Here is a 14,662-nt window from a genome sequence, read left to right as displayed (position 1 = left end):
GGGTGCGCACCTCGCGTGCACCTTGGTGCGCACACCTTGGCTGGGTTGCGCGGCCTGGTGGGCACCATGGTGCGCACCAAGGAGCGCTCCGAAGTGTGCTCCAAGGTGCGGCGTGCACGAAGTCGGAGCCCGGTTTGCCCCGGGTACGCACCTCGCGTGCACCTTCGTCGGGGTGGGCACCTCGGCTGGGTTGCGCGCCCTGGTGCGCACCAAGGAGCGCTCCGAAGTGTGCTCCAAGGTGCGGCGTGCACGAAGTCGGAGCCCGGTTTGCCCCGGGTGCGCACCTTCGCCGCGGTGCGCACCATGGCGTGCACGAAGTCGGAGCCCGGTTTGCCCCGGGTGCGCACCTCGCGTGCACCTTCGGCGGGGTTGCGCGCCCTGGTGGGCACCATGGTGCGCACCAAGGAGCGCTCCGAAGTGTGCTCCAAGGTGCGGCGTGCACGAAGTCGGAGCCCGGTTTGCCCCGGGTGCGCACCTCGCGTGCACCTTCGGCGGGGTTGCGCGCCCTGGTGGGCACCATGGTGCGCACCAAGGAGCGCTCCGAAGTGTGCTCCAAGGTGCGGCGTGCACGAAGTCGGAGCCCGGTTTGCCCCGGGTGCGCACCTCGCGTGCACCTTCGCCGCGGTGGGCACCATGGCGTGCACGAAGTCGGAGCCCGGTTTGCCCCGGGTGCGCACCTCGCGTGCACCTTCGCCGGGGTGGGCACCTCGGCTGGGTTGCGCGCCCTGGTGCGCACCAAGGAGCGCTCCGAAGTGTGCTCCAAGGTGCGGCGTGCACGAAGTCGGAGCCCGGTTTGCCCCGGGTGCGCACCTCGCGTGCACCTTCGCCAGGGTGGGCACCTCGGTGCGCACACCTTCTCAATGTTTTCTTGCCTTTTCTGGAAATTGGTGAAGGCAGCGCATCAAAGGTGCGCACCTCGGTGTGCTCCGAGGTGCGAACCCGAGAGCGCTCCGAGGTGCCCACGAAGTCGAAAGTCGGGTTAATTGCATTGTTTTCCCCGGGTGCGCTCCGAGGTGCGCAACATCGGCGCGCACCAAGGAGGGCTCCGAAGTGTGCTCCAAGGTGCGCACGATGGCGTGCACCTCTGGTGCGCACGATTCGGAGCTCGGTTTGACCGGGGTGCGCACACCTTGGCTGGGTTGCGCACCTTTTGTGCGCTCCAAGGTGCGCACGAAGTCGGAGCTCGGTTTGCCCCGGGTGCGCACCTTCGCCAGGGTGCGCACCTTGATGCGCACGCCTTGGCTGGGCTGCGCACCTTGGTGGGCGCCATGGTGCGCACCTTTCGTGCGCTCCAAGGTGCGCACGAAGTCGGAGCTCGGTTTGCCCCGGGTGCGCACCTTGGTGGGCGCCATGGTGCACTCCGAGGTGCCCAAGATTGGTGCGCACCAAGGAGCGCTCCGAAGTGCGCTCCAAGGTGCGCGCGAAGTCGAAAGTTGGGTTAATTGTCCGGTTTGCCTCGGGTGCGCACCTTGCGTGCACCTTCGCCAGGGTGGGCGCCTTGGTGCGCACACCTTGGCTGGGCTGCGCACACCTTGGCACCCGCGTTTCCTTCATTTTAAATTTTTTTTTTTTACAATCTCTCAAGTGGGAAATTCTATAATCTCAACTTTTTTTGCCTTTTCAGGAAACTTTTGAATGGAGCGCATCATTGGTGCGCTCCGAAGTGTGCTCCAAAGCTCTCTCCAGCTGCGTGCACCTGCCCCGGCCGCGCACCCGGCCCCGCCCAGCTTCGCTCACCTGTCCCGGGCGTCTGGTGCGGAACCTTAGAGTAAGAAACATCACCGTGCACCTTGGCCAACGTGCGCGACTCGACCGAGCGCGCACTGGCCGAGGTGCACACCGATTTCACCTGGGTGCGCGCGCAGCACCTCGGGCGCACCGGGGTGCGCGCACAACGCCCGGGTTGCACCGTGGCCTGTGTGCTCGGGGCGCCTCGGGTGCGCGCTCGGTGTCGCCCCCCGCGCGCGCGGTAGTGCGGGCAGCGCACCCCGGCCCGGCCCGGCCCCGACGAGAACGCAAACGGGCAAAAGGTTTATTCAAATAGCATTGCGACGCCCGGCGAAAAACTAAAAAAGGGTGCAACACCGGGACTTCCCGGGAGGTCACCCATCCCAGTACTACTCCGGCCCAAGCGCGCTTAACTGCGGAGTTCTGATGGGATCCGGTGCACTAACGCTGGTATGATCGCACCCGTTATGAGCTTGTCGCAGTGTGTACTTAGCAAACCGCGACCCACGTGCGAATCCACCCCGGCCACCCACCCCCGTCGAGGTGCACACCCTCCCTCGCGAAGTGCGCCCCGTTCGCCAAGTGTGAGCCCTGCCCGGGTGCGCGCACCTTGCTAGGGCGTCGGGTGTGCACCCGGCCCGGCCTACGTGCGTGCACCTGGAGGGGGCGTCGTGTGCGTGCAGTGTCCCGTCTGCAACGCGGTGCCCACACACCACCTCGGGCGCAACGACCTGCGCTCACATGTGGGCCGAGTGCACCTTGGTGCATGTTCGGGGCGCCTCGGGTGCACGCTCGATCTTGCCCCGGTGCACCAAGGCGCTCGGTTTGCCCCGGGTGCGCACTTGGTGCAAGGTGGGCACCCAAAATAGGGATCAAGCACCAAAACACAAGTTTCGGGATGCAAAATGGGACCCAAGGACCACAAATGCGTTCCAAGACCCATGATGGGTCCACGAGAACAAAAATGTGTTCCGAGACTTAATAAACAAATATTGGGTTTTAGGAGAAGAAACATGCTCTGATGCCCAAAACGAGAATCGACCCCGAAAAGGCCACAGGCCAAAAGTGGGATGCGAGACAAAAAAAAATGGGACCCGAGGACCAAAATTGGGTTCCCAGGTCGAAGACAGGGCAACCGGACAAGAAACGACCTCTAAGGCTCGAAATGAGTCCCGACGACTAAAACTTGACAAGAAGCACCCATCAGGCACCCAACTCGACACCCATGGGATGCCGACCCACCCGGGCTTCCACCTAGCACACCTTGGCACCCACCCACCCTCGCACCCAACCTCGCACCCAACTTAGCACCTTTGAACCCACATTGGCACTCACCCTGACCCTGGCACCTTGGAACCCACATTGGCACTCACCTTGACCCTGGCACCCACCTTTGCACTCACCTTGGGACCCACCCTGGCTCCCACCTCGGCACCCACCCAGACACCCACCTTGGTTCCTTGGCACCCACCTTGGATCCTTGGCACCCACCCCGACACCCACCTTGGCACGCAACTTGGCTACTTGCCACCCACCTTGGCTCCTTGACGCCCACCCCGACAACCACCCCGTGACCTACCCTGGCTAGGGTTGGTGCACACCCACCCTGGTGCCCACCTTGGCACCCACCCTATGACCCACCTTGGCACGCACCTTAGTACCCACCCCGTTACCCACCCTAGGACCCACCCCGTGACCCACCTTGGCCAGGGTGGGTGCACCCACCCTGGTGCCCACCTTGGCACCCACCCATCCTAGCACCCAGCCTGTGACCGGGCTTGGAACCCAACCTTGCACCCGCACCCGTCTTGGCCAGTGTGGGTGCGCACCCATCCTGGCACCCACGTTGTGACACACCCTTTAACCCACGCACCCTAGCACCCACGTTGGCACCCACCTTGGAACCCAACCTAGCAACTTGGCACCCACCCCGTGACCCACCTTGGCATCCACCATAGCAGTCGCCGACTTGGCACCCACCTCGGCACCCACCTTGACACTTGTGGACCCACCTTGCCACTCACCCTAGCATCGACCCATCCTAGCACCCACCCTGGCACCTTTGCACCCTAGCACTCACCCATCCTAGCACCTAACCTGTGACCCACCTTGACACTCACCCTCGCACCCACCTTGGAACCCAACCTAGCACCCACCCACCCTGACACCAACCCTAGCACCTACCCACCCTTGCACCCACCCTGTGACCCATCTTGGCACCCACCCATCCTACCACTCAACCTATCACCCACCTTCTCACCCACCTTGGCATCCACCTTAGCACCCACCCACACTGGCACCTTGGCACCCACCTCGGGCAAGGTGGGTGCACACCCACCCTGGCACCCAATTTAGAACCCACCGAGCATGTTACCCACCTTGGCACCCACATTGCAGCCCACCCTAGTACCCACCCTATGACCCACATTGGCATCCACACCCTAGCACCCAGGCACCTCGACACCCGCCTTGACACCCACCCTAGCACTGAACCTGTGACCCACCTTGGAACTCACCCTAGAACCCACCCACCCTGTGAACCACCTTGGCATCCACCTTAGCACCCACCCACCTTGGCACCCACTCTAGCACTCACCCATCCTAACACCCAACTTGTTACCCACCTTGGCACCCGCCCTCGCGTCCACCTTGAAACCCACCCTAGCACCCACCCACGCAGGAGCCCACCTTGGCACCCAACCTAACACCCACGCATCCTGGCACCCAACTTGTGACCCACCTTGGAACCCACCCTAGTACCCACCTTTGAACCCACTATATCACCAACCCACCTTGGCACCCACCCTATGACCCTCTTTGGAATCCACCCTAGCACGCACCCACCCTGGCACCCACCATGGAGCGCACCCTAGCACCCACCCACCTCGGCACGCACCTCAACACCCACCTTGGTGTGCGCACTGCGCCAACCTCTCAAAGACCCTATGTGGTGCGCTCCAAAGTGTACACCTTTGGTGCGCTCCAAGGTGCGCACCTTTGGTGCACACCGAGGTGCACACCAAAGTGTGCACCGAGGTGAGCACCAAAGTGCACTCCAGGGTGCACACCAAGGCGTGCACCTTTGGTGCGGTCAATGCAAACGAATTCGGAAGTTGGGGTCGATGTCCTAATCGCTGCTGCAGACTACACGTATGAGAATCGGACAAATAGCTTTATATAGGGGAGGTGTTGCGTTTGATGGGTTGACTCCCCTGGTTGTGTGCACTGCACCAACTTCAAAGACCCTGTCTTGTTTAAGAAGTCAAAAGTTGGGGTGGATGTCCTAATCATTGCTGCAGTCTACGCATGTATGAGAATCAGACAAATAGCTTATATAGGGGAGGTGTTGCATTCGGTGGGTTGACTCCCCTGGTTGTGCGCACTGCGCCAACCTCAAAGACCCCGCATAGCAGAAGAAGTCGGAAGTCGGATTTTGGTGAGCACCAAGGCGTGCACCTTTGGTGCGGTCAACGCAGACGAATTCAGAAGTTGGGGTGGATGTCCTAATCGTTGTTGCAGGCTACACATGTATGAGAATCAGACAAATAGCTTATATAGGGGAGGTGTTGGGTTTGATGGGTCAACTCCCTTGGTTGTGCGCATTACGCCAACCTCAAAGACCTTGTTTTCGTTAAGAAGTCAAAAGTTGGGGTCAATGTCCTAATGGCTCCTGCAGGCTACACATGTATGAGAATCGGACAAATAGCTTATATAGGGGAGGTGTTGGGTTTGATGGGTCGACTCCCCTGGTTGTGCGCATTACGTCAACCTCAAAGACCTTGTTTTCGTTAAGAAGTCAAAAGTTGGGGTCGATGTCCTAATTGCTCCTGTAGACTACACATGTATGAGAATCAGACAAATAGCTTATATAGGGGAGGTGTTGGGTTTGATGGGTTGACTCCCCTAGTTGTTCGCATTACACCAACCTCAAAGACCTTGTTTTCGTTTAGAAGCCGAAAGTTGGGGTCGATGTCCTAATTGCTCCTGCAGGCTACGCATGTATGAGAATCAGACAAATAGCTTATATAGGGGAGGTGTTGGGTTTGATGGGTCGACTCCCCTGGTTGTGCGCATTGCGCCAACCTCAAAGACCCTGCATTGCGGATGAAGTCGAAAGTCAGAGTTTGGTGTGCTACAAGGTGTGGTCGAAGGTGCTCACCTAGGTGTGCACCTTTGGAGCACAGGAAAAGTGCCCTCCAAAAGTGCGCACCTTTGGAGTGCACAAAAGTGCCCTCCAAAAGTGCGCACCTTTGGAGCGCAGAAAAGTGCCCTCCAAAAAGTGCCCTCCAAAAGTGCGCACCTTTGGAGCGCAGAAAAGTGCCCTCCAAAAAGTGCCCTCCAAAAGTGCGCACCTTTGGAGCGCAGAAAAGTGCCCTCCAAAAAGTGCCCTCCAAAAGTGCGCACCTTTGGAGCGCAGAAAAGTGCCCTCCAAAAGTGCGCACCTTTGGAGCGCAGAAAAGTGCCCTCCAAAAAGTGCCCTCCAAAAGTGCGCACCTTTGGAGCGCAGAAAAGTGCCCTCCAAAAAGTGCCCTCCAAAAGTGCGCACCTTTGGAGCGCAGAAAAGTGCCCTCCAAAAAGTGCCCTCCAAAAGTGCGCACCTTTGGAGCGCAGAAAAGTGCCCTCCAAAAGTGCGCACCTTTGGAGCGCACAAAAGTGCCCTCCAAAAGTGCGCACTTTTGGTGCGCACCAAGGCGCTGGTTCGGTCGTTGCAGGCGAGTTCGGAAGTTGGGGTCGATGTCCTGAGCGGAGGTGCAAACTACACAGGTGTCGGAATCGGACAAATAGCTTATATAGGGGAGGTGTATGCTTCGATGGGTCGACTCCCCAGGTTGAGCGCACCGCGCCAACCTCAAAGACCCTACGGTATGGATGAAGTCGGAAGTTGGGTCCGATGACCAATTCGATTAGTAGGTATGCTCATGAGGTCGGAATTTGGGTCCGATGACCTGCCATGTGCAGGAAGGCGAATGTTGACACTGTGCGTTGCAAGGTGCACACCAAGGCGCTGGTGCGGTCTTTTTAGTCGAGTTCGGAAGTTGGGGTCGATGTCCTGATCGGAGGTGCAAGCTACACAGGTGTGGGAATCGGACAAATAGCTTATATAGGGGAGGTGTATGCTTCGTTGGGTCGACTCCCCGGGTTGAGCGCACCGCGCCAACCTCAAAGACCCTACGGTATGGATGAAGTCGGAAGTTGGGTCCGATGACCGATTCGATATGTAGGCATACTCGCGAGGTCGGAATTTGGGTCCGATGACCTGCCACGTGCAGGAAGGCGAATGTTGGCACTGTGCGTTGCAAGGTGCGCACCAAGGCGCTGGTTCGGTCGTTGGAGGCGAGTTCGGAAGTTGGGGTCGATGTCTTGATCGGAGGTGCAAACTACACAGGTGTGGGAATCGGACAAATAGCTTATATAGGGGAGGTGTATGCTTCGTTGGGTCGACTCCCCGGGTTGAGCGCACCGCGCCAACCTCAAAGACCCTACGGTATGGATGAAGTCGGAAGTTGGGTCCGATGACCGATTCGATATGTAGGCATACTCGCGAGGTCGGAATTTGGGTCCGATGACCTGCCATGTGCAGGAAGGCGAATGTTGGGACTGTGCGTCGCAAGGTGCGCACCAAGGCGCTGGTGCCGTCGTTGCAGTCGAGTTCGGAAGTTGGGGTCGATGTCCTGGTCAGAGGTGCAAACTACACAGGTGTGGGAATCGGACAAATAGCTTATATAGGGGAGGTGTATGCTTCGATGGGTCGACTCCCTGGGTTGAGCGCACCGCGCCAACCTCAAAGACCCTACAGTATGGATGAAGTCGGAAGTTGGGTCCGATGACCGATTCGATACGTAGGCATATTGGCGAGGTCTGAATTTGTGTCCGATGACCTGCCATGCGCAGGAAGGCGGAATTTGGGTCCGATGACCGAGTTGATGGCGTGCCATGCGCAGAAAGGCGGAATTTGGGTCCGATGACCGAGTTGATGTTGATGGCCCGCCATGCACAGGAAGGCGGAATTTGGGTCCGATGACCGATTTGAAGGCGTGCCATACGCAAAAAGGCGGAGTTTGGGTCCGATGACCGAGTTGATATTGATGGCCCGCCATGCGCAGGAAGGCGGAATTTGGGTCCGATGACCTGACATACGCATGGAGTCCGACTCGGGGGCCGATGTTCGATTCGATGACTTGCATTGTGGGTAAAGTCGGAAGTTGTGGTCTTTGACCCGATTCGATGACCAGACTTCGGCTGCTTGAGAATCGGACAAATAACTTATATAGGGGAGGTAGTGTTCTCGAGCATCCTCCCCCCGTGCCCGTTTATGTCGATTGATGCTGGTGCTCGACTGGTTGGAGCGCTCGGATGCAAAAATCTTGCACCAGGATTTATCGATTGTGATGGACACGGCAAGTCTCCTGATTGCTATGCAGGAGCTCATCGTGAATCTCTATGCGGCCTTGGTATGGACTCGACCTGCGGAATGGTTCGGCAATGGTAGTCGCTCCAACACGTCCTTGCAATGGCCACAGAGGTGATTCGACTAGAGCTCCAGTCTAGCTTTTGGGTTGCTTGGCGGACTGGTATAGCCGCGATCGAGTTCCGGCCATGAACGTTTTAGATAGCTCTTGGGCTTTCTGGGACGGAAGTCGGAAGTTTGGGCTGTTGTCCGATTTGATGACCATTCTTCGGATGTGTGAGAATCGGACAAATAACTTATATAGGGGACTGTGTTGTCTCACGCAGCCCCCTCCGTGCCCCTCTATCTCGACCGATGTTGGTGCTTGAAAGGGTTGGGATCGCTCGGATTTATAAACGTGCACCACCATTTGTCGAGTGTGAGGGACGCGGCAGGTCTCCTAAATGCTATGCGGGCGCTCTCTGAGAATCTCTATCCGGCCTCGACACAGACTAGTCTTGCTGAATGGTTTGGCACTGGTAGTCGATCCAACACGTCGTTGTTGTGGCCGCCTAGGCGATTCGATTCGAGCCCCCGTCTAGCTTTTGGGTTGCTTGGCGGATTTTGCCCTATCCGCAAGTGAGCTCGGTCCCTAAACGTTCGAGAAACCCGATTGCTATGCGCCGACTCTCTTTCTTGCGAGCCTCCATCTAGCTTTTGGGTCTCTACGGAACGGAAGTCGGAATCTGGGACCGTTGTTTGATTCGACGAGGCAGACTACGGTTGTGCGAGAATCGGACAAATAACTTATATAGGGGAGGTGTTGACTGGAGCATTCTCCCCCGTGCCCCTCTAACTCGACCAATGCTGGCGCTCGAACGGTGGTAGCGCTCGGATTTTCATTGAGCGCCAGCATTGGTCGATTTAGAGGGGCATGCGAGATTCCCGAATGCTATGCGAGGGCTCTAACGGAAATGTCTATTGGTTTCGGTATGGATGCAATTGCGAGTGGTTCGGCAAAGGTAGTCGTTCCGATGCGTCCATGTCGTGGCCAAATCGATAATTCGATTTGAGCCCTCGTATAGCATTTGGGTCTCTCGATGTGATTCCGCATTCCAGTCCCTTTGGGCACTGCTTGAGCCGCATCCCAGGGGGTTCCCTTCCCAATAATCTGCCTCGCAACCCGATTGCTATGCGGTGAGGCTCCTCGGCCGCCTCGGAACTATCTGTGTATCAGACGCATCGCGGGATAAGGGGTTGGCAACGGTAGTCGCCCCAAGCGCGTCCGATGCTTGGACCATTCCGAGGCGGCCCTGAAGCCTCTTCCGTCTAGCCGTTGGGTCCTTCTCGCCGCATCCCTCGCCTCGCACCCCGATTGCTATGCGGTGAGGCTCCTCGGCCGCCTCGGAACTATCTGTGTATCGGACGCGTCGCGGGATAAGGGGTTGTCACTGGTAGTCGCCCCAAGCGCGTCCGATGCTTGGACCATTCCGAGGCGGCCCTGAAGCCTCTTCCGTCTAGCCGTTGGGTCCTTCTCGCCGCATCCCTCGCCTCGCACCCCGATTGCTATGCGGTGAGGCTCCTCGGCCGCCTCGGAACTATCTGTGTATCGGACGCGTCGCGGGATAAGGGGTTGTCATTGGTAGTCGCCCCAAGCGCGTCCGATGCTTGGACCATTCCGAGGCGGCCCTGAAGCCTCTTCCGTCTAGCCGTTGGGTCCTTCTCGCCGCATCCCTCGCCTCGCACCCCGATTGCTATGCGGTGAGGCTCCTCGGCCGCCTCGGAACTATCTGTGTATCGGACGCGTCGCGGGATAAGGGGTTGTCACTGGTAGTCGCCCCAAGCGCGTCCGATGCTTGGACCATTCCGAGGCGGCCCTGAAGCCTCTTCCGTCTAGCCGTTGGGTCCTTCTCGCCGCATCCCTCGCCTCGCACCCCGATTGCTATGCGGTGAGGCTCCTCGGCCGCCTCGGAACTATCTGTGTATCGGACGCGTCGCGGGATAAGGGGTTGTCACTGGTAGTCGCCCCAAGCGCGTTCGATGCTTGGACCATTCCGAGGCGGCCCTGAAGCCTCTTCCGTCTAGCCGTTGGGTCCTTCTCGCCGCATCCCTCGCCTCGCACCCCGATTGCTATGCGGTGAGGCTCCTCGGCCGCCTTGGAACTATCTGTGTATCGGACGCGTCGCGGGATAAGGGGTTGTCACTGGTAGTCGCCCCAAGCGCGTCCGATGCTTAGACCATTCCGAGGCGGACCCGAAGCCTCTTCCGTCTAGCCGTTGGGTCCTTCTCGCCGCATCCTTCGCCTCGCACCCCGATTGCTATGCGGTGAGGCTCCTCGGCCGCCTCGGAACTATCTGTGTATCGGACGCGTCGCGGGATAAGGGGTTGTCACTGGTAGTCGCCCCAAGCGCGTCCGATGCTTGGACCATTCCGAGGCGGACCCGAAGCCTCTTCCGTCTAGCCGTTGGGTCCTTCTCGCCGCATCCCTCGCCTCGCACCCCGATTGCTATGCGGTGAGGCTCCTCGGCCGCCTTGGAACTATCTGTGTATCGGACGCGTCGCGGGATAAGGGGTTGTCACTGGTAGTCGCCCCAAGCGCGTCCGATGCTTGGACCATTCCGAGGCGGACCCGAAGCCTCTTCCGTCTAGCCGTTGGGTCCTTCTCGCCGCATCCCTCGCCTCGCACCCCGATTGCTATGCGGTGAGGCTCCTCGGCCGCCTTGGAACTATCTGTGTATCGGACGCGTCGCGGGATAAGGGGTTGTCACTGGTAGTCGCCCCAAGCGCGTCCGATGCTTGGACCATTCCGAGGCGGACCCGAAGCCTCTTCCGTCTAGCCGTTGGGTCCTTCTCGCCGCATCCCTCGCCTCGCACCCCGATTGCTATGCGGTGAGGCTCCTCGGCCGCCTTGGAACTATCTGTGTATCGGACGCGTCGCGGGATAAGGGGTTGTCACTGGTAGTCGCCCCAAGCGCGTCCGATGCTTGGACCATTCCGAGGCGGCCCCGAAGCCTCTTCCGTGTAGCCGTTGGGTCCTTCTCGCCGCATCCCTCGCCTCGCACCCCGATTGCTATGCGGTGAGGCTCCTCGGCCGCCTTGGAACTATCTGTGTATCGGACGCGTCGCGGGATAAGGGGTTGTCACTGGTAGTCGCCCCAAGCGCGTCCGATGCTTGGACCATTCCGAGGCGGCCCCGAAGCCTCTTCCGTGTAGCCGTTGGGTCCTTCTCGCCGCATCCCTCGCCTCGCACCCCGATTGCTATGCGGTGAGGCTCCTCGGCCGCCTTGGAACTATCTGTGTATCGGACGCGTCGCGGGATAAGGGGTTGTCACTGGTAGTCGCCCCAAGCGCGTCCGATGCTTGGACCATTCCGAGGCGGACCTGAAGCCTCTTCCCTCTAGCCGTTGGGGCTTTCTCGCCGCATCCCTCGCCTCGCACCCTGATTGCTATGCTGTGAGGCTCCTCGGCCGCCTTGGAACTATCTGTGTATCGGACGCATCGCGGGATAAGGGGTTGGCAGTGGTAGTCGCCCCAAGCGCATCCGATGCTTGGACCATTCCGAGGCGGCCCTGCAGCCTCTTCCGTCTAGCCGTTGGGGCCATCTCGCCGCATCCCCCACCTCGCACCACGATTGCTATGCGGTGAGGCTCCTTGGCCGCCTCGGAACTATCTGTGTATCGGACGCATCGCGGGATAAGGGGTTGTCACTGGTAGTCGCCCCAAGCGCGTCCGATGCTTGGACTATTCCGAGGCGGCCCTGCAGCCTCTTCCGTCTAGCCGTTGGGGCCATCTCGCTGCATCCCCCACCTCCTCGGCCGCCTCGGAACTATCTGTGTATCGAACGCATCGCGGGATAAGGGGTTGGCAGTGGTAGTCGCCCCAAGCGCGTCCGATGCTTGGACTATTCCGAGGCAGCCCTGCAGCCTCTTCCGTCTAGCCTTTGGGGCCATCTCGCCGCATCCCTCGCCTCGCACCCCGATTGCTATGCGGTGAGGCTCCTCGGCCGCCTGGGAACTATCTTCGTATCGGACGCATCGCGGGATAAGGGGTTGTCACTGGTAGTCGCCCCAAGCGCGTCCGATGCTTGGACTATTCCGAGGCGGCCCTGTGGCCTCTTCCGTCTAGCCGTTGGGGCCATCTCGCCGCATCCCCCACCTCGCACCCCGATTGCTATGCGGTGAGGCTCTTCGGCCGCCTTGGAACTATCTTCGTATCGGACGCATTGCGGGATAAGGGGTTGTCACTGGTAGTGGCCCCAAGCGCGTCCGATGCTTGGACTATTCCGAGGCGGCCCTGCAGCCTCTTCCGTCTAGCCGTTGGGGCCATCTCGCCGCATCCCCCACCTCGCACCCCGATTGCTATGCGGTGAGGCTCCTCGGCCGCCTTGGAACTATCTTCGTATCGGACGCATCGCGGGATAAGGGGTTGTCACTGGTAGTCGCCCCAAGCGCGTCCGATGCTTGGACTATTCCGACGCGGCCCTGTGGCCTCTTCCGTCTAGCCGTTGGGGCCATCTCGCCGCATCCCCCACCTCGCACCCCGATTGCTATGCGGTGAGGCTCCTCGGCCGCCTTGGAACCATCTTCGTATCGGACGCATCGCGGGATAGGGGGCTGTCACTGGTAGTCGCCCCAAGCGTGTCCGATGCTTGGACCATTCCTAGGCGGCCCTGAAGCCTCTTCCGTCTAGCCGTTGGGGCCTTCCCGCCCCATCCCTCGCCTCGCACCCCCGATTGCTATGCGGTGAGGCTCCTCGGCCGCCTTGGAACCATCTGTGTATCGGACGCATCGCGGGATAAGGGGTTGGCACTGGCAGTCGCCCCAAGCGCGTCCGATGCTTGGACCATTCCGAGGTGGCCCTGAAGCCTCTTCCGTCTAGCCGTTGGGGCCTTCCCGCCCCATCCCTCGCCTCGCACCCCGATTGATATGCGGTGAGGCTCCTCGGCCGCCTTGGAACTATCTGTGTATCGGACGCATCGCGGGATAAGGGGTTGGCACTGGTAGTCGTCCCAATCGCATCCGATGCTTGGACCATTCCGAGGCGGCCCTGCAGCCTCTTCCGTTTAGCCGTCGGGGCCTTCCCGCCGCATCCCTCGCCTCGCATCCCGATTCCTATGCGGTGAGTCTTCTCGGCCGCCGCGGAACTATACCTGTTATTGCTACTGCATCCTTCGGCTGGTAACCTCCTCTGCCGCCTTGGAACGTTCTCTTTGTCGGACGCGTCGCGGGATAAGGGGTTGGCACTGGTAGTCGCCCCAAGCGCGCCCGATGCATAGACCGCTCCGAGTCGACCTTGCTTTCAGCCTCTCACATGCATAGACCTCTCTGAGTCGACCCTGCAGCCTCTCACGTTTAGCCTTTGGAATCTCGCCTCACAACATGATTGCTATCCTTGATGCATCCCTTGCCTCGAGCCCTGATTGCTTTCTTGGCTGCATCCCTCCTCTCCTCACAGCCCGGTTGTCATCACTGCTTCATCCGTCGCTTCATGCATTCTGGCTGCTGGGCCCTTCCCACCGCACACCTCGATTGCTATCTCTTCTGCATCACACACCCCGATTGCTATCTCTGCTACATCCCTCGGCTCTCACTTCTGCATCCTTCGCCTCACACCTCGATTGCTATCAATGCTGCATCCGTAACCTCACACCCCGATTGCTATGCGGGGAGGCTCCTTGGCCGCCTTGGAAATTTCTGTGTGTCGGACGCACCGCGGGATAAGGGGTTGGCACTGGTAGTCGCCCCAAGTGCGCCCGATTCTTAGACCGCTTCGAGGTGACCTCGTAGCCTCTTTCGTCCAGGCTTCCTGCCTTCAACGCCCTTTTTACACCTCGATTGCTATGCGCGGGCTCGTTGGCGTCTATCACCTCTCTGCGAAGAGTGGCACGATGATTGTTGGGGTAAATCGTAGCAGTCCGATCTCTGGCCTTGGGCCATTGTGAGGGCTGATCGATTTCCTGTGCGCATCTCGTGTTCGCCCAGTAACAGACTCGACGACTTGTAATCGGTCTTGTTCCCGATTGTTCCTGGAGGTAGTCTTCGGAACTCTTGGATTTGACCTGTCACTCGAACTGTCCTCTTCCGAGGATGCTTGTGTGTGTGTGCTTGTGCCATTTCCTTGGCGGTATTAACGAGATATTAAAGAGCGGAGTGAGCGCCTCGCCCAGCTATGTTTGGGGCTCTCACTCCCTTACCCGGTGTGCGACCGCTTTGCACGTAGGTTGCGGAGCATCGCGACTCTTTCGATGTTTGGCGGTTGTCTTCCGGTGATGCGTTGGTCCCGAAGTGCACGTTACTAGCATTTCTGCCATTGTTCTCGATCTTTGGCACGTTCCTTCGTTGCAATTGGATATATATCTCCGTTTATACGCGCAGGCTTCTCCCGCCTATTCAGCGCTGTCCCACTCTCAGCACTCTCGTGGTCTCCTTGGCTTCTCTCTCCCGTGAGCGAGCTCTCTTCTCGAGTCTTTTCCATGTCCCATGGAGGTTGCCTTGCGAAATTCGGGCACACAAACGTGACCGGATAAGAGCGGAATTGCCTATGAGG

The 14,662-nt window shown here is 59.4% G+C and overlaps 1 non-coding gene across 1 annotated transcript; it reads right to left on the bottom strand.

The window, feature by feature from the left end:
- Positions 1 to 2,073: 2,073 nt before the first annotated feature.
- Positions 2,074 to 2,192, bottom strand: LOC131864618 (5S ribosomal RNA). Its single transcript, XR_009363383.1, has one exon. It is a non-coding gene; the product is annotated as a 5S ribosomal RNA (ribosomal RNA).
- Between the last annotated feature and the right edge of the window lie 12,470 nt (positions 2,193 to 14,662).

This window comes from Cryptomeria japonica, unplaced genomic scaffold (genome assembly GCF_030272615.1).
Source record: "Cryptomeria japonica unplaced genomic scaffold, Sugi_1.0 HiC_scaffold_89, whole genome shotgun sequence".
NCBI classification, from domain to species: Eukaryota; Viridiplantae; Streptophyta; class Pinopsida; order Cupressales; family Cupressaceae; genus Cryptomeria; species Cryptomeria japonica.
Note: the sequence above shows the minus strand (reverse complement) of the source record. Positions and strands in the feature narration are given on the sequence as shown.